The following is a 21,385-nucleotide window of genomic DNA, read 5'->3' on the forward strand; positions in this document are numbered from 1 at the left end:
AATAATAACAATAAATAAAAACAACAAAAAGAAGGGGAAAAAAAGGAGAGCCCTGCCAAAATCCATTTTCTTCTCTTTGTTGAACTCCTGGTGGGACATTTGTATTCATGTCATTCTTGGTTCCTCTCAACTCTCTTCCTTGCAGGAGTGCCTGTTTTGTCCCTGTGCAGAAAAGAGCACATTAAGTGCTAAAATGGGATATGCGTCACATCTCAGATGATTATTGTGTCAGTATTACTAGGAAACATAGTCAGTAAGAATCAAACCCCAATGATTTCACCTCTTCCCCACAAGACTGCCTTGCCTCCTGCTTGAAAGAATTCACTCCAGCAGCTCCCTCTAGTACTTGAATCACATGGGTCAGTGCTGAGAGTGACAAGTCTGTGTGTTGTCCTGCTATAAGGGGTGAGATCTTATCCACAGTCAAGAGCATTAATATGTCTCTTGGGTTTTATATTTCTGGAGAGCAAAGAATAAAATGTAACTAGAGAATCATTTTTCAGTGAGCTTGAAACCCACACTACACTCTGTTTCCTCTATGGAGGAAATACACAATTAAGTGGAAGACAAAGAAATAAAAACAACAAGGACAATTTATTGTTCCTTAAATGTGGGAAATTGACAACAAAAAACACAATGTGTTCAGCCAATTCAATTAATTGTCTATAATGTAATGGGAAGATTCTTAACTGGCCATAATAAAATAAATCTGCCTTCTCTAGTGACCAAATAAATTAAAGAGAAGGAGAGTCCACAATCAAGTTAAGGTTATTATTGTTGAATGGTATAGATAAAAGATAATTTAAAGCCAATTAACTATAACATCCTCATCCTTGTCTCAATTAGTCAGGTAAGAGTGATGAGATATCACCTTGATTTGCCTCATAATTATGTTGGTAGAACACATGATATGGATAACAGCTTTCATGACCTCCAATAAAATTGTTACTTGAATCTGCCACATCAGTAATTAAAATGTTTTTCTATCAACAACCAAGTCAGAGCTTTTTCTTCCAAATAAGATAGACAAATATCATATGATATGCTTATATGTGGAATTTAAAAACATATATATATTACAAATGAATATATTTACAAAACAGAAATAGACCCAGATGTAGAAAACAAACTTATGGTTACCAAAGAGGAAAGAGGGGTAAGGGATAAATTAGGAGTTTGGAATTAACATATACACACTACTATATATAAAATAGATAACCAACAAGGTTCTACTATATAGCACAGGGAACAATACTAAATATTTTACAATAACCTACAAGGGAACAGAGTCTGAAAAAGAATATATATATGTAAAATGTATTTATATTATTTTTATTTACTCATATATTTATTCATTTTATAAACTGAATCACTTTGCTGTACACCTGAAAATAACACAACATTGTAAATGAACTATACACCAATTAAAAAAAAAAAAGATGGAGTAATAGGGACTGGTTTTAAATTTCTACATGAAATAACAGAAAAATGAAAGAAGAAGAAAAAAAGAAACCACAGTTTCCAAGATATTAGACATCAAGTAATGAAAGACAGTGATACCTGTGATATGAGGGCAGGAAAGGAAATTGAACCCTATGACTACTCCAGTTTACTGCCTGGCAAATATTTCTAGGCTGTAGTGCAGGCAGGAGAAACCCAGGCAATGGCTAGTTGTCTCTCAGAGCTTAGGAGATAGACCTGGGAATTCAGAGAGACCAGTATGTCTAGGGTATAAAGAGCATATTACCAGAGAGGATAAAGTGGCACAGAGAGATAACTCTGGACATCTGAATGGGATTCACCTTGAGTACTTAACAGAGTACTGGTCAGAGCATGTGTGTGAAGAAATTACACAAGGCCAGGAAAAGAGACCAATAAGATAAAAGGAAACAATAATCAAAGCACACACATGGCTGGTCATAGTGTCCGTTCTCTGTAGCCAGAGTGGTAAACCTCATAATTCATGGGACCTCTTTGACCACTAAAATTCTTGCCATAAAAGTGGGGGGAAATTTAACCTACACCAAATGCTGCTTTAGTACTGCCCAACAAAGCACTTAAAAAGCATGATCAAAAATGATCAAATAGGGCTTCCCTGGTGGCGCAGTGGTTGAAAGTCTGCCTGCCAATGCAGGGGACACAGGTTCATGCCCCAGTCCGGGAAGATCCCACATGCTGCAGAGCGGCTAGGCCCATGAGCCATGGCCGCTGAGCCTGTGTGTCTGGAGCCTGTGCTCCAGAGAGGCCACAAGAGTGAGAGGCCAGCATACCTCCCCCCAAAATAAATCAAATAAATTCATCCAGTACACACAAAAATAATATCTATAAAAGTACAAAAAATATCCAGTACCCAACAAGGTAAAATTCACAAACTTTTACATTGAATAAAGCATGAAAACTTGGAAATAAATTCCATAAAGGAGGGAAAACATGATCCATCAAAACTGAGCCATAAATTAAACAGATGACAAAACTGATAGAAAATGGCATTAAAATGGTTATTATAACTATATTCTATATGCTCAAGAAGATAAAGACTGAACATATTAAGGAGAGACATGGAAAATATAAAAAGACAAATCATACACTAAGAGATGAAAATTATTATGTCGGAGATCAAAAATACAATATATAGGATTACTCAGCAGATTAGATAAGCAGAAAAAAGTAGTGTACTTGAAGACATAACCATAGAAACTATGCAAAATAACAAGAAATATAGAGAACAAATTAGTGGTCACCAGTGGGGAGAAGAAAGTGGGGAAGAACAATATAAGAGTAGGAGATTAAGAGCTGCAAAATACTGTGTATAAAATAAACTACAAAGATATATCATACAGCATAGAAAATATAGCCAATATTTAATAATAACCATAAATGGAATATAATCTATAAAATTTTTGAATCACTATATTGTGCACTTGAAACTAATATAATATTTTAAATCAACTACACCTCAATAAAAAAGGAAAAGAAAAAGAGCTGAAAAACAAACAAGCAAACTAAAAAGTACAAGTAGCCAGACAATCAAGAATATAGACAATTTGAACAACATTATTAATCAACTTGACCTAATTGACATTTATAGAACATTTCACTTCAAAACAGCAGAAGTCTCAAGTGCATAGGCAACGTTTACAAAATGAGTTCATATTCTTTGCCATAAAACAACTCTTAATCAATTTAAAAGGAATCAAGTCATACAAAGTATATTCTTGGACCACAATGTCCTTAAATGAGATATGAATAAAAGAAAGAAAATGAGGAAATGTAAAATATTTGTAAATGACATATTTATAAACAACCTAAGATTAAAAACTTAAGTAAAAAAGAGAATCAGAATTTAGTTAATCCTAGTTAGAATTTACTCAAAATTAGTATTTTGAACTGATGAGTAGCAGAAATTCAATATATCAAAATTTGTGGTATACAACTAAGGAAGTACTTAGAGGGAAATTTATAGCAATAAATGACTATTTTAGAGAAGAAGAAACTCTCAAATCACTAACTTCAACTTCCACCTTAGGAATCTAGGAAAAGAAAGAAAGTAAATAAAGCACCAAAAAACAGAAAACAAGATAAATCCTTAACAAAATCTAGACAACATATTCACAGGTTCCAGGGATTAGGATGTGGACATATTTAGGAATCATTTTTCAGCTAACTATGAATAATTACTTTCATATACTAGAAGGACTTGTTTAAATCTGTCTCATCAGTGATACAATATGCTAAAGGTCAATTAAATGGTGCTTTCAGTGTTCTAAATGAACCACTTCATGAACCAAGAATTTTATACTCAACCAAAATATAATCAAATTATAAGATTTAAAAAAACATTGTCAGACATGTAAGAAGTGAATTTTTTTTTCATGGACTTGCTTAAAAATTTGTAGTATTTCTAGGAAAAAAAAGTTTAAAAATCCAAGAAAGAAAGTGACATAGAAACACAAAAATACATACTACACTGAAAGTACAATATGAAGAAATCCTGTGACTGAGAATATTCCTAAAATGTAATTGGAACACTTTAGAACAGAAAGGGCTCTGGAAAGGATGGCTTTAGGAAAGAAGTACCCAATACATAATGAAAATGGTTGGAGGATGGACCAACTCAGGGATCTAATAGAGGAGATTGACTCTAATATTTTAGGATGAGAGCATTGAAACTCATGTTCCAAATATAAATGTAATCAATAAACTTGGGCTATATCTTCACAAACAAGTGAGAGGACTTCTATGCATCTCAAATACTCATGCATTAATTACCAAAAAGTCAAGAAAGCAAGCTATAAAGGAAGACTCAATAGTTCAAAATGTTAATATCACAATTACTATGTATTTTAATCACTATCCAATAAAATAAAAAAAATAAAAACATAGCTAAGTAGATCCCATATGTTGGGGCAGCTAAATAGCATATAATTAAATAATTCTTGTATTTAAAAGAAATTATAAAATAATTAAGAAATACATAGAAGTAAATGGTAATAAAACTCAACCTGTCAAGATCTGCAGAATGCAGAAGATTTACTTAGATGGAAAAGCATAAGTAACAAGAAAAAGTAAAAATAAAAAACAAAAAAAAAGTAGGCACTCAAATATTTGAAGGAAAACAATAATGCTAACCCACAGAAAGGAAATAGAAGAAAGAAAATAACAAAGAAGTAAAGGAATAAATCAACAAAATAAAGAATAAAAATGATAGGAAAATTAACAATAAAATTCTGGCCTTTTGAAAAGTTTAGCAAAATAAGAACTCTCATAAGACTGATAAAGAAGGCAGACAATGCAAATTAAACCAAATATTAAAATGAAATGAAAAATAAAGAGGACAATTATAAAAATGTTAGGCCTTACATTTAGAACCCTAAAAAGAAATGGATAAATTCCTTAAAAATATATAAAATGCTCATCTTGATGAAAGAAAAATTATTGAAAAGTAATAGAGAAATTGAAATCTTAGTCAAAATTTTGCCTTTCCTCTGAATTCAGGCACAACTGACTGCTACCATATTTTAAGTAACAGATAATTTTATATGTGTATTATTTACATGATAGATAGATGATAGATAGATAGATAGATAGATAGATAGATTTACTTATATTTCTTCTGCCTAGAAATAGAGTAAAAATTGCTCAGCTCATTTATGAGGCTAATATAATTTTGATCCTACAGTAAGTAGATAAAGTCAATTAAACAAAATAGAAATACAGGCTTATTTACCTATGAAGAGAATAGAAATTATACTAAATAAAAGAAACAAACAGTATATTAAAACTGTATTTCATAATCAAGCTTGGTTTATACAAAGAATATAAAGATAATCCAATAAAGAAAATCTATCTGTGTAATCTGCCTTAAGAGTAGAATAGAATATTGAAAAGTTATTTGATTATTTCAACAAATGTAGAATAATCTTTTGATGAAATTCAGCATCTCTCAGTAGTAACAAGTATTCTCAGGACCCAGATCTTGATTTTGAACTGTCATCTTACAATTAAAGGAAACAGAAACCCTTGGAGAAAATGCTGATTGTAAAGGTTAGGCAGAGAAAATAGAAGATGAACTAAGAACAGTTTCTAGGACCAGAAAATAAAGAAGTAATGAAAATAAATAAATAAAAGAATAAGGCATGTCAAAAGGACCAGGAACCAATCTGAAAGAGTTCCCAAAGGCCAAAGCTCAGTTTGAAGCAGCAATAAACACAAAAAAACAATTGTGTATATAACACAAAGAATAAAATAAATATACATGAGGCCAGTAATTAAATGATTGAATAAACGAATGAAGTAGGAGAAGACAATTTTTTCTTACAAAAGAATTCCAAATTATGTATGTAGACACTGCCCCCTCCAGGTGGTGAAGCTTAATCATTCCCTCACCTCCCTCACCCCCTTGAGTGTAGGATGGGGCTAGTGTTTTCCTTACATAGAATAGAGTATAAACAAGAGTGAGGGGGAAGGGGGGATGTTACTTTACAGTGGAAAAAAACTGGCAACAGAACCTTAACTGAGTGATGCAAGTTAACATCACCAGTGAGAGCATGTGGTTATTGTGTACCCTGGATATATGATAACCTAGCCACTCATGAGAAAATAAATCAGACAAACCCTAATTAGGAAAAATTCTATAAAATATTTGACCAATACTCCTCAAAACCAACAAGATCATGAAAAACAAATCATGACTGACAAATTATCACCAACCAGAGGAGATCAAGTAGACAAGGCAACTAAATACAATGTAGCATCCTGCATTGGGTCCTGGAACAGGATAAAGATGTTAATGGAAAAATGTTGATATTTGAATAAAAGTTGAAGTCTAGAAAATAGTTATGCAATATTGGTCTTTAATTTTGACAAATGTTCCATGATAATTAAGATCTTAAAATTAGAGAATACTTGGAAATTCTCTGTACTATCTTTACAACTTTTATATAAACATAAAATTGTTCCAAATAAGATTTTATTTTAAAATAAAACATTTTATTGGCATGTAGTTGTTCATAGTAGTCTCTTACGATCCTTTGTATTTCTGTGGTGTTGGTTGTAACTTCTTTTTCATTTCCAATGTTATTGATTTGGGCCCCATCTTTCTTTTTTCTTGCTATTGGTTTCATAGTCTCTATTTCATTTATTTCTGTTCTGATCTTTATTTCTTTCCTTCTACTAAATTTAGGGGTTTTTTTTCTTCTTCTTTCTCTAATTCCCTTATGTGTAAGGTTAGGTTGTTTATTTGTGATTTTTGTTACCTGAGGTAAGCTTGTATCACTATAAACTTCCCTCTTAGAACTGCTTTTGTTCTGTCCCATAAGTTTTGGATCATTGTGTTTTCATTTTAATTTGTATTGAGGTATTTTTAAATTTCCTTTTTGATTTATTCAGTGATCCATTGGCCATTCAGTACCATATTGCTTAGCCTCCACGTGCTTGTGATTTTTGCAGTTTAATTTTTTTTTAATGTGGACCATTTTTAAAGTCTTTATTGAATTTTTTACAATATTGCTTCTGTTTTAAGTTTTGGTTTTTTGGCCATGAGTCATGTGTGATCTTAGCTCCCTGACCAGGGATCAAACCTGCATCCCCTGAATTGGAAGTTGAAGTTTTAACCACTGGACTACCAGGGAAGTCCACATGTTTGTGGGGTTTTTTGTTTGTTTGTTTGTTTGTTTGTTTGTTTGTTTCTTGCAGTTGATTTCTAGTCCCATAGCATTATGGTTGGAAAAGATGCTTGATATTATTATAATATTCTTATATTAACCAAGGCTTTTTTTTGTGGCAGAGCATGTGATCTATCCTAGAGAATGTTCCATGTGCACTTCAGAAGAATGTGTTGCCAATAAAATGGACAACATAGAAGAACTGATGAAATACTTGGAAAGGTACAATCTCCTAAGCCTGAACCAGAAGAAACAGAAAATATGATCAGACCAATTATCCATAATGGAATTGAATCAGTAATTTAAAAACTCCCATCAAACAAAAGTGCAGAACCAGACAGGTTCACGGGTGAATTCTATCAAACACCTAGAGAAGAGTTAACATCTAACCTTTCAAACTAATCATAAAAATTGCAGAGGAAGATACACTCCAAACTCATTCTATGAGGCCAGCATCACCCGATAACAAAACCAGACAAAAATATCACCAAAAAAGAAAATTACAGGCTAATATCATTGATGAACATAGATGCAACATTTTTCAGCAAAATCCAACAATACTTCAGAAGGATCATACATCATGATCAAGTAAGAATTATCCCAGGGATGCAAGCATTTTTCAAAATCCATGAATCGGTCAATGTGATATACCATATTAACAAATAGAAAAATAAAAACCATATGATCATCTCAATAGAAGCAGGAAAGTTTGTGTTGAAGTTCAACATCCATTTATGATAAAAACTCTACAGAAAGTTGGCATAGAGGGAATATAACTCCATATAATAAAGGCTATATATGAAAAAAACCAACAGGCAATATCATGCTCAATGGTGAAAATCACTTCTTCTAAGATCAGAAACAGATAAAGACGTCCATTCTTGCCAATCTTATTTAACGTTGTTTTGGAAGTCCTAGCCACAAAACTCAGATAAGAAAAAAATAAATAAAAGGAATCCAAATTGGAAAGGAAGGAGTAAAACTGTGATTGTTTGCAGATGACATGATAGTATACATAGAAAATCCTAAAGATGTCACCCAAAAAACACTAGAGCTCAAAAATGAATTCAGTAAATTTTCTGGATACAAAATTAATATACAGGAACCCATTGAATTTCTATACACTAACAATAAACAAGCAGGAAGGGAAATTAAGGAAAAAATCCCATTTACCATCACATCAAAAAGAATAAAATACCTAGGAATAAACTTACCTAAGTAGGCAAAAGACTTGTACTCAGAAAACTAGAAGACACTGATGAAAAAAAATTGAAGATGACACAAACAGATGGAAAGATGTTCTGTGTTCTTGGATTGGATGAATTAATATTACTAAAATGACAATCCTACCCGAGGCAATCTACAGATTTAATGCAATCCTTATCAAATTAATAATGACATTTTCACAGAACTAGAACAAATAATTTAAAAATTTGTATGGGAACACAAAAGACCCCAATCAGCCAAAACATCTTTGAGAAAGAAGAACAGAGCTGGAGGAATCATGCTCCTTGACTTCAGACTATATTATAAAGCCAGAGTAATCAAAATAATAAGGTGTTGGCACAGAAACAGACACATAGATCAATGGAACAGGATAGAGAGACCAGAAAAAAACACATAAACTTATGGTCAATTAATTTATTACAAAGGAGGCACAGATATTTAATCAAAAAAAGACTTTCTCTTGAATTAGTGGTGTTGGGAAAACTGGACAGCTACATGTAAAAGAATTAAATTAGAATATTCTCTAATATCATACACACAAAAAAACTCAAAATAGATTAAAGAACTAAATGTAAGACTGGATACTATAAAACTCTTAGAGAAAAACATAGGCAGAACACTTTGACATAAATCTCAACATATCTTTTTGTATCCACATCCTAGAGTAATGAAAATAAAAAAAAAAAAAAATAAACAAATGGGATCTAATTAAACTTAAAAGCTTTTGCATAGCAAAAGATACCGTTGACAAAATGAAAAGATGACCCACTAAATGGAGAAGATATTTGCAAATGATATGATGAATAATGCTTTAACATCCAACATATATAAACAGCCCATACAACTCTACATCAAAAAACAAATAACCTGATTAAAAAAATGGGAATAAGAATTGAATAGACATTTTTCCAAAGAGGAAATGCAGGTGGCCAATAGGCACATGGAGAGATGCTCAAAATAGCTAATCATCAGGGCAATACCAATCAACACCATAATGAGATATCACCTCACACCTGTCAGAATGACTATCTTCAGAAAGAAGATAAATAACAATGTTGGCAAGGATTTGGAGAAAAGAGAACCATCCTACACTGTTAGTGAGAATGTAGATTGGTGCAGTCACTATGGAGAACAGTGTGGAGGTTTCTCAAAAAAATAAAAATAGAACTAACATATAACCCAGAAATTTCATTCCTGGATATATATCTAAAAGAAGAAAAAACACTAATTTGAAAAGATACATATACTACAATTCATAGCAGCATTATTTTCAATTACCATGGTATGGAAGCAACCTGTGTTCATCAACAGACAAATGGATAAAAAGGAGGTGATACACAGACACACACACACACACACACACACACACATACATATACATATACATACAATGGGATGTACAGATACAATGGCATACTACTCAGCCATAAAAATAATTTCATTTTGCCACATGCAGCATTATGAAGCAACTTGGAGGGTGTTATGCTAAGTGAAATTTCAGACAGAGAAAGACAAATACTGTATGATATCACTTGTATGTGGAATCTAAAAAATAAAACAAACTAGAGAATACAACAGTAAAGAAACAGACTCACAGATATAGAGAACAAACTAGTGGTTACCAGTGGGGAGAGGGAAGATGAGGGGCTATATAAGTGTAGGGGAGAAAAAGGCTTAATATGGCATTACATGAAATCATGTGCGTGAAACTTGAAAATTGTAAAGCAGTATAGAATTTATGGGTGAGTAATATTCCATTGTATATATGTACCACATCTGCTTTTTCCATTCCTCTGTTGATGGACATTTAGGTTGTTTCCATGTCCTGACTACTGTAAATAGGGCTGCAATGATTATCAGGGTGCATGTGTCTTTTTCTTTTTTTTTTTTTTTTTTTTTTTTTTTTTTTATGTGTCTTTTTCAATTACAGTTTTCTCTGGGTATATGCCCAGTAGTGGGATTGCAGGGTCATCTGGGAGTTCTATTTTAGATTTTTAAGGGACCTCCATACTATTCTCCATAGTGGTTCTACCAATCTACATTTCCACCAACAGTGCAAGAGGTTTCCCTTTTCTCCATACTTTCTCCAGCATTTATTGTTTCTAGAATTTTTGATGATGGACATTATGACCAGTGTGAGGTAATACCTCATTGTAGGTTTTTTTTTTTTTTTTTGTGTGTGTGTGTGTGTGTGGTACATGGGCCTCTCACTGTTGTGGCCTCTCCCCCTGCGGAGCACAGACTTAGAAGCCATGGCTCACGGGCCCAGTCACTCCACGGCACATGGGATCTTCCCAGACCAGGGCACAAACCCGTGTTCCCTGCATCGGCAGGCAGATTCTCAACCACTGCGCCACCAGGGAAGTTCCTCATTGTACTTTTGATCTGCATTTCTCTAATAATTAGTGATGTTGAGCATCTTTTCATGTACTTTTGGCCATCTGTATGTCTTCTTTGGAGAAATGTCTATCTGGATCTTCTTCCCATTTTTGGATTTTTTTTTTGATATTGAGCTGCATGAGCTGTTTGTATATTTTGCAGATTAGTCCCTTGTCAATTGCTTCATTTGCAAATATGGAATATTACTCAGTCATTAAAAGGAATGAAATTGGGTCATTTGTAGAAATGTGGTTGGACCTAGAGTCTGTCATACAGAGTGAAGTAAGTCAGAAAGAGAAAAACAAATATCGTATATTAACACATATATGTGGAATCTAGAAAAATGGTACAGATGAATTTATTTGCAGAGCAGGAATAGAGATGCAGATGTTGAGAACAGACATGTAGACATGGGAGGGAAGTGGGGGTGGGATGAATTGGGAGATTGGGATTGACATTTATACACTACCATGTGTAAAATGGATAGCTAGTGGGAACTTGTATAGTGCAGGGAGCTCAGATCAGGGTTCTGTGGTGACCTAGATGGGTGGGAGTGATGGGGAGGGTGGGAGCCTTTGCCATAATAATGTTCTAACCAGAAATCAGTGTATAAAAAAATATTTCTCATAAAAGCAGCATGAATTATCAATTACTTACAATTTATCATAATCAAAAATATAAAATAATTTATTTGGAGAAAAATTTAATATCCCAATAAAAGATATAAAATATCAAACACAATATTGCAAAACACCTATAGTCTAATAAAAATTAATTCAAAAAAGATCAAAATTAATTCCATACTCTTGGATGAGATTATTTAAGGTTTTAAGATGCTGGTTCTAATAAATTATCTATATATCAATATTAAAAGCCATTTCAATCAGATTTTCAATTGGACTTTTTTAAGAGCTTGATAAACTCATTCTGAAGTTATAAATGGAAGAATAATGTCAACTTTGAAAAAGTATAAATCATGATAGGGAGATTGCCTCTCAGAAATTATGACATACTATAATGACATAGCAATAAAAATTAGTCTGATGTTAGCACAAAAGTAGACAAATAGATCAAGAGAATAGAGTAGAAAGTTTAGAGACAGACCACTTATGTATGGGAAATTTGGGAACTTAACACATAATAAAACTGATACTTAAATCAATAGGGAAAATAAAGGCTGTTTCTCTAGCTCACCATATTGAGATAAATAAATTTAGATAACTAATAATGACCATTTACAAATGAAATTCAGGTGTATTAAGGACAAATATGAAAAGTAACAGTTTGAAATTAATGGGGGAAAATATACAAAAATATCTTTGTGATCTTGTTGTAGGGAAAGGCATTGAAAATTCCCAAACCATGAATTATAAAGTTTGTTTAAAACTGGGTTCTTTTTCCTAGTGGACAAAGCTTACAAATGAATAACAAATTGGGAAAATATATTTTCTATTTCTAAAAATAGCAGGGTACTAATATCTAGAACATAAAGGATTTCCTGAGAATAAACAATAAAAAGACAATAACCACAAAAGAAAAATGGTCAGAGAATGCAACATGTAGTGTGAGAAGAGGAAACACTAAGCATATGAAGAAATGGTCAAGCTCATTACTAAAGAATATCACTTTGCTCATGTGTATAGATATTAGGGCTTTTTTGTTTGTTTAGTTTTTTGTCAGTGGTCCCAGGTTTAATTGAGAGTGCAGAGGTGCTGCATTGCCACTCAGAGAGAAGCCCAAGGCAGCCTAGGTTCCAAGCTGAGAATTTGTTTTTTTCAATTGAATAAAAGAACATGGCATTACCGAAACAACTTATGGCCCTCCTGCCCCAGTCCTGGACTTGGGGAGAACACAGGGAGTGGTTAGGCTTTCTCTTTGGGACAGGTCACCCTCGGCCCTGTTTCTGGGAGTCCTGGGAACCTCTCCACCCACACTGCCCTTCTGAAGTCAGTTCCTAAATGGGGAGGGGATTATGGCAGGGACAGCCCCCAACAAGTGATGGGTAGGGAGATGGGATCCCAGATACCCACAGTGGTGAATCCCCCGCTCCCAGCCATTTTGGGAACAAGTGAGGCCAGGATGAGGTAATAGTAAAGTGGACGTGTGCAGAGGTGCCTTTGTCCCTAACAACATTCTGGCAGAAATTCATCAATTAGTAGGCATTTTATGAGCTAGTAGTTTTCCTCCTAGATATACATTCCAAAGGATAAACATTGCTAAAGGGGATATGCAAGTAGATGCTCATGACAACATTACTGTACAAGCTAGTGGGAGGTTAGAGCATCCACAGCCTGGGGAGTGACCAGGTAGAATGAGATGGAGGACCAGGCAATTAGATGCAATAGAGTAGATATTCACAAGGCAACATTGGGTGCGTGGTGCTATAAGTAACAAACTGAGTTCCAAGACCATTGGTGGATGTCTGAAAGCACGGGTAGTATGAACCCTATATAGACTATGTTTTTTCCTATATCCACATCCCTATGATAAAGTTTATTTTAAAAAATAGACACAGGAAAAGAGGAACATAAATAACTTATAATAAAATAGAACAATTATAACAATATACTGTAATAAAAGTTATGTTAATGAGGTCTCTCTCCATCTCAAAATATCTTACTTTAAAAATTTAAAGCCTTTTTTACCCTAACTAAGTACATATCATGAACTGTGGCCATAACTTTTGCACCTGAGGTGTGACAGCAAAATTAACACAGATTTTTTTTCCTTCTTCACAATTTCTGTTAGAAGATTTGTTCTTACTGTAGATTTTTATCAACCTCAGCATACATTTTTTTTTTTTATTTCTTTGTCATCTTTTCACTAAAAGAAAACACTTTGGGTCTTCTCTTTGACAGATTAGAGTTGCCACCATTACCACTCTTTCACTGTGTGTTCATTATGAAGTAGAATAAGGGTCACTAGACACAAGCACTGTGATACCAAGATAGCTAAGTGACTACGGGAGGATGGTGACTATGGGCTGGAAAGAGGAATGATTCACATCTGGGTCCTGATGGAGTGGGATGAGATGAGATTTCATCTCACTACTCAGAAAAGAGGGCAAATTTAAATTTATAAATTGTTTATTTCTGGAATTTTCTGTTTAATATTTTCAGACCAATGTTGACAACAGAAAGCAAGACTATGGACAAGGGGGACTACTGTAAAAAAATAGATGTCTGAGGGAAGAAAATGTTAGTAAAAAGAGCAGCTTTCTCTAAGAAATTAGTGATGGTAGTCGTCAATGTTTCTACCTTTTATTGCAATACAGGCATACCTCATTTTATTAAACTTCATTTTTTAAAAAAGTACTCTTCAAAGATATTGTGTTTTATACAAATTGAAGGTTGTGGCAATCCTGCATTGTCAGATGACGGTTAGCATTTTTTAGCATTAAATGTGTTTTTAATTGAGGTATATGCATTGTTTTTAAAGACATATGCTATTGCACACTCAATATACTACAGTATAACATAAATATAACTTTTATATGCACTTGGGAAACCACAAAAATCATGTGACTTGCTTTATTGCAATATTCACTTTACTGAAGTAGCCTGGAACAGAACACACAATAGCTCCAAAGTATGCCTGTGTAATAGGGAAGAACAAATCTGACTCCATATTGGATCTACTTTTACTTTAACATTTGTGTTCTACTGTTTTTGCTACAATTTAATCACTAAAGGGATGTTTCCTATAGCTTAAAGTATGCATAATTGTCCATCTCCAGGAAACCTGTTTCCCATGCCTGAGTGTGAAGCTAAAATACCTTTGTTTAAGCTGGCAGGAAACATCCTGACCAGGTTCTCTTATAAATGGCTTCAGGAAAGAAGATACTAACACATCCCCTCTGGAGTCCGGCTAGAACAAGGAAATATTTATCACCTTATCACGTTTTTTACTTTACCTCCTTATCTCCCCCTCTTTGTTCTATAAAAGAAATTAGCATCCAAACCCAGGCAGGATGGTTCTTTGGGACACAATTCCACCATCTTCTCAGCCTGCTGGCTTTCTGAATAATGTTGCTATTCTTTGACCCAACAACTGGATTTATTGGCCTGTCATGCTTCAAGCATTGTGAGCTTAGACTCAGTAACACCTGTACATAACAATGTTTGTGTTGTTTTGACTACCATGAACTGTGTGATGGTTAAGGATATATCCAGCTATTTATTTGCTTACCTCATCCTTAAAACCTTGAATACCCCTGACTCAGTCCAGGAGTCATGATGCAACTCCTTGTTAAGCAGTTTAAGAAAGAAAGAACTTTAATTAGGTGGTTCAATAAAAATTCTGACTCATAATGGATTATGTAAGCTTTCTGCTCTGTAATAATTTTAACTACTAAGTGAATCTGCTGAGATTAGCTCTCTCTGGTAGCTTAACAAATAAAAGCATGCATCAGAGAAGCACTTCCTTTATCCACTCCTCTAACTCATTTACCCAAACGTGACAACTCTGAACAGTTTTGCAAAAGCTTGACAAGTGCTTATTTTTCTCCCTTTGATACTATTTTATGAGTGTAACAGGTATCTCCTCACCTCTCTATTTGTGAAAGTCTAAAATTCCTAATTAGATTTGTTTTTTAAAAATTTGAACCCCCAGAATTATCTTTCATATAATGTTTTTTATATTTTTTATGAAAGTTGTATGCTTTCTATAAAGAATTTGCTATACACATCTAAGAGGCATAAAATGGACTGTCATAAATAACAGTGGACAAAATTTTTCTTGTTTTTCTATAAATTATCTACTCATGTATTTTGGTAGGTAACATATTCTATTTCATTTCAAGGTATGCATTTTATCCCAGAAATACTTTTTTTCCCCCCAGGAAAACTTAAATATTCCAATCATTGACATTTTTGAAGCTTAGTCACTTTGGTTTAAATACTATATCTTTTAGATTTTATCTACTATGTTCCCCAACCTGGCCCCAAATCTTAAATGTTTTCTCTTTGTTCTACTTCCCAGGGTGATGTTAGGCTGGTATTCCCACCAAGTTCTGCAGAGGCAAGTATGCCAATCCCTATCTTTCTTGCCCCAACTACACTTATGCTAAGTCTTTCAGCAGATTTTTCCATATCACACGTAAGTGTTTGAACCTTATAATTTTATAATACCACTTAATTATAGTAGTAAAAATTTCTTCTTTCCAAACTATCCTTACCCACTGATCCTCCCATATGAATTTTATAATCATCTTATCAACTTCCAAAATAATCCTTTTTAATTTGTATTGAAATCGCATTGTACTTATAAACTCATTTGTGAGACTCACATCTTTACAACATTTCATTTTCAATTTATTTAGGACAAAATTTATATCCCTCAGGCAAGTTTAGTATTTTCTTAGATAACTTCAAATTGATTTTTCGTTAGGATTTTTTTCTTAGTTATGTTTTATTGTCCACTTGCAAATGTAATTTTATTGTATTTTTGAGTCAGTTGTTCCTACTTCTTATAAATACAATTATCTTTATATACTTTCTGTACTTGTCCACCATATTATGCTTTTTCAATAGATTATTTTAGCTTTTTTGAAAGATAACTGTATTGTCTAAAAGGTGACAATTTTTCCCTCTCTGTTATATTCCGATATTTTTCCTGTCATATATACTAGAGCTTCCAAAAATTTTCAAAAATGCTAGTAGATAAATATTTTGATCATAAATTTTAATGTAACTGGCTGTAGAGATTTTTGATTACATGTAATATTAGAGGTAAGTCTGAGTGGTAATTCTTAACCATATTATTGAATTACTGGTGATATCTGATTTTAATTTCCCCAAAGCCTTGAGAATCACTGAGGGTGAGGTGGGGGTTTATGGGAAGTAAATGTAGGAGATGAGAATATATTCATAAGCTTGTTTTTGTTTGTTTGTTTGCTTTCTTTTTAAAGAAGGGATCCCTGATCTGAACCGTGATTCTTTCTCTTCAGAACCTTTAGCAAACAGCCACAAAGAAATATTTGGTTTGGTTAACTAACTCTACAGTTTGCTAGGTAAACAGTGATGCTTACTAAATCTGTACAAACTTCTCATTGGGCATAAAAAGATAAAACATAAATAAACAATATAGCTGTCATCAAACATTTGAAAGTTTAGTGTTGACATGTGTTTTCTTTAATCCCCCCCCCACACACACACATACTCCTGAGAGGTAATTACTATTCCTTTTTTACAGGAAACTGTGCCAACAAGACATTAAAGTAACTTGTATACAGTTACTTAGCTATTAATACTGGTATTTGGATGCAAAATTCTGTCATTTTCATTGTAAGATAAGGTTCCTGACACTGCACCACTTTTGACTTATACAATAACCAGAATGCAAATAGCACTATGGAGATATCTGGCAGAAAGAGAAACATTTCAGCTGAGGAAATTCAAGAAGGCTTCCTATGTAAAATTTAAGATGCTAAAAATGATTTTGGCAATGGATATAATTGGATCACATTCAAAGACATTCTTCTTTTTAAATCTTTATAATGTTAGAATTCGATTAACTTACATTTAGATCAAGAGAATAATGTTGTGTTTGAGATGACTATGTAGCATCTGTAAAATCTGATAAGTAGATCCAGCCTGATAAGGACCATAGATCTCTGTAACTTAACTGCCCTTCCCTTATAAGCTTCTAAAACATCTAGGCTGATTTGTTTCAAATGTTGTTATACTAAATAGTGAATCTGCTATAACTCTATAGTAAATTCAATACAGTACTTGCTGCAAATCTGATTCCGTAGACTCAAGATGTTGTCCTCATTCACCATCAGTTTCTAATTACTGAAAATCCACTTTAGGTCCAACTAACATCCTAGAAGCTGTCCCTAACATCATATATTGTACAAATTGTTCTTGTTCCTTTCCTTACATATGTAATATGTGTGTGTGTGTGTGTGTGTGTGTGCGTGTGTGTGTGTGTGTTGTTAATAGAGACATGCAGAAACATTTAGACTGCATTAATAGAAACAGAAATACGATGTCCAGGAAAAAGTTTGCATTTGTTCAACTCTCTTAGTTGGTTGGCACATTTAGATTATCTTATTTAATTCTGGAAGATACAATTCACAAGTAATATTGACAAACATTGATGCATAGAGAGTCACTACACAGTATGCAGGAATCTTATCAATAGTTCTCTGCCCAAGAATGGAACCCGTGCCCCTTGCAGTGGAAGTGCAGAGTCTTAACCACTGGACCACCAGTAAGTCCCCAGGATTCCCTTAGCTTTGGATAGACATAGAAGTTACAGGGAAGAGAGAGGGGGATTATGGGAATAGGTCATCAGAGAGAGGAATCCTGGGGACACCAATCAGAGAGAGGGATACTGGAAAAACCCTCAGAGGAAGGAATGTCAAGAACATATCACCAGAGGGAGGAATCCTGGGAACAAGAAGTAAGAGAGGGGGATGTTGGGAACACTCGTCAGATAGAGGGATGAAAAAAAGTCACAGTGGAAAAGAATTATATCCCTCCTGATTTATTGAGAAAAAAGATGCTGATCTTAGCAGGCACTGAGGTTTTTGTTATCAGAGGTATTCAGACCAAACCATGAAATGACATGTTGGAGAGATTCATTCCTTCAGTGGAGGATGGAGTTAGATAATTCATGATATTTTCTGACACTGCATCCATGATTATATAAAAATATCCACTCATAATCAGTTTCCTAATTTCCATGATGATACTTTCAATCATGCTCAGCAATGATTCAAACCTCAATGCTTTTGCAACCAGAACCAACACCTTTTTCAAAATTCAAAGGTTTTCTCCCCTCTTTTATTCCCTTGGCTAACGTAACTTCCTGTTTTGAAGAGGGGGAGAAAAACCTAAAGGTATCCTACACATCAAAGAACTCTTGAAATATAACATTTTGATGAGTTAAGAAGTAAAGCAGTAAGAAATAAGAATGGATTAAATGTCTCTTAAAAAAATGGGTGTTAAAAATTGATGGAACAGCACTTGGCAAACCACACAGCAGATTTTTCCAAGCCCCCAATGTTTGAAATATTCTTTGTTACACTTGACAAAGTCAACCCTGCTGAGTGTCTCAAAAGATATTGTCACTACAAGTTGGCAAAGCAATCCATAAATACACAGTCCAAGTTTTCAAACAATTTCTTCAGTCCAGAAACAAAACACAGTCCAATTCCTTTGAAGTGAAAGAGGGTTTCCTGGACCATTTCCAATTGGGGGAAATAAATTTGGAAGAACACAGCTTTTGAAAATAACATTTCTGATATAATTATTGCCCTTCTAATCAATGAAAAACTCATACTTCAGTTTTAAATAGTACATTGTGTACTTGCTGGTTTTGTTGTTGTTGTTTTCTTAATCCAAAGAGAATATATTGCTCTTTCTAAAATCACAGCATTACTGTTATGGCCACCATCTTGCTCCTTCCCTCAATTTCTTCTTTTTTGTCTTCTTTCTTGTATCTTCTATGTTCTCCTCTCCCTATCCACTAACCCGTCCCATATATTCTATATTGTACCCATTTTCCCCATTTATCCTTTTCTTTTTCTGTTGCCTGAACTACAGGCATGACAGTAGGATCTTCAGCAGCCATACTGTGCTCTGAAGTGAACTTAAAGATGGAAACCAAGCACTGAGATTGACAGATAAGTAATTCTGGTCATTGACGACTATGGAGTCACTGTATCAGTGGTAGACTCACCCTTCTAAATTCTTTTTATTTGTGAGAAAAGTAATACTTCTTTGCTTAAAGTACTGTTGAATTTTCAGTTAAATATAGCCAAAATTCATTCTAATTGATTTATCAATGGGATCACAGAATAAGCTAGAGATAATCCCAATTTATTTCTCAAGCTCAACCCAAGTGACTTCTGCTCTGGGAAACATTAATTGATCCCAAAAAACAAGTAGCAGTCTCCTTTCTCTGTTCTCTTATATCACCTCTGTGACAGATTTACAGAAGTATTGTGATTATTGGATTATTTGTCTCTCTCATTTACTGTAGAGGACTGGTATACCCAGAGAACTGAAAAAGTGACAGTAATGCAGTAGGTAATGAATATACACTAAATTAATTTATTAATAGAAAGATCCAAGAAGGTAGGCAAGCCAATAGTCCATAACAGGAAAATGTGGTAGCCAATAATGTGGCTTACTCACAATGCTGGTAAGACAGTTCCAGTTTGGAAACAAGGTCCTGGGAGGGAGAACCAGAATGTCAAGAAGGTTATCAAGTCAGCTCTTGGACAAAGTAGAAAGGCAGAGACCCAGGCATGGGGACTTACAGATGAGAGGACACCTGGTTACAGAACAAAGGCAGCAGCACATCAATGGCAACCAGAGTAGAAGGTTATGCAAAATTGATTCAGGTTTAGTAAGGGATTCTTTAATTCCTCCAAGGGTCAGAATGTTGGAATGTGGTTGGCACAAAATGAGAGCACTGAAGGTAAGAAATATCCCAAAATTTTCGTAGCATTTTTGTATTTGCCTGCTGTAATCCCACTCTGCTTATATCAATGATAAACTAATAACAAAAACTCCTTCTTAATCCATTCCCTAAACTATCAGAAACCAGTAGTTTTTAGGCTTCTAAAATATTAGGGTATTTAGGAATTCTGCCCTAATTCCTTTTCACTTTCATTTAATGTACATTTTGTACATAATCCTATATATCCCATGGCATCAATTACTATCCAGATCAGGATAAATGAATGCTGCAAATATATTGATACTTACACTCCCAGTTTTCTCTGTATGCATGCCAAACCTCACTAATCAATTAACACATTTTTACCACTATGAAACATTTCACCTCAAAGTCCTTGTCAACGTAACACTCTAGAAAAAATGCCTGATTATTTCAGGATAGAAACTAAGGATAAAAACTTTTTGCCGTTCCTGTGCCACATATTGAAAGCCACCAGATTTGCATCTCCATTGGATCTCCTTCCTTAGCTTGAGAGACACAGAGCCAATTGCTTGTGTGCCCAAAATTAATGCCTGAAACTGAATTCAGTCTTTCTCCCTCACTCCAACACTCTCCTCCTATGTTCTCTGTCTTGCTACCACTGATGGCACCACCATCCTTTCTGTTGTCCAACAAAAAATTTCAACTTTAAATTTGTCTCTTCTTTTCCCTTCATCCCCAACTATAATCAATTATAGGGTTATGTTAGTTCCACCTTCTAAGTATATACTTAGTCCTTCCCCTACTCTTCTGTTAGGACCCTAATTCAAGGTTCTGGAATTGCTTGCTTAGATTACTAAAGCAGACTGAAGTTTTGGTTATTTATAATTGGTCCTCCATATTGAAGCCACAGTGATATTTCTAAAATAAACTTCTCTGCTTTTTGTTCTGAAAAATTTTCCCACTGACTTTAAAGTTCAACTCCGTAATAATGTGCATAAGTATCTTCATGATCCTCTTACCTCTCTACATTTCCTGTCTTTCCCATCCTCATCTAACTCTACACTACAGAGACTTCCAATATTTGGTGCATTCTATTCCTTCTACCTACTAACTCTTCTTCATATTTTGATGCATAGTTTATGTGTCATAGATCTATACTTTACTCATTAATTTATTCAACTAACACATTTTGAACTTATATCATGTGCCTGGGCATTGTG

Source organism: Kogia breviceps, chromosome 15, assembly GCF_026419965.1.
Source record: "Kogia breviceps isolate mKogBre1 chromosome 15, mKogBre1 haplotype 1, whole genome shotgun sequence".
NCBI lineage: Eukaryota > Metazoa > Chordata > Mammalia > Artiodactyla > Physeteridae > Kogia > Kogia breviceps.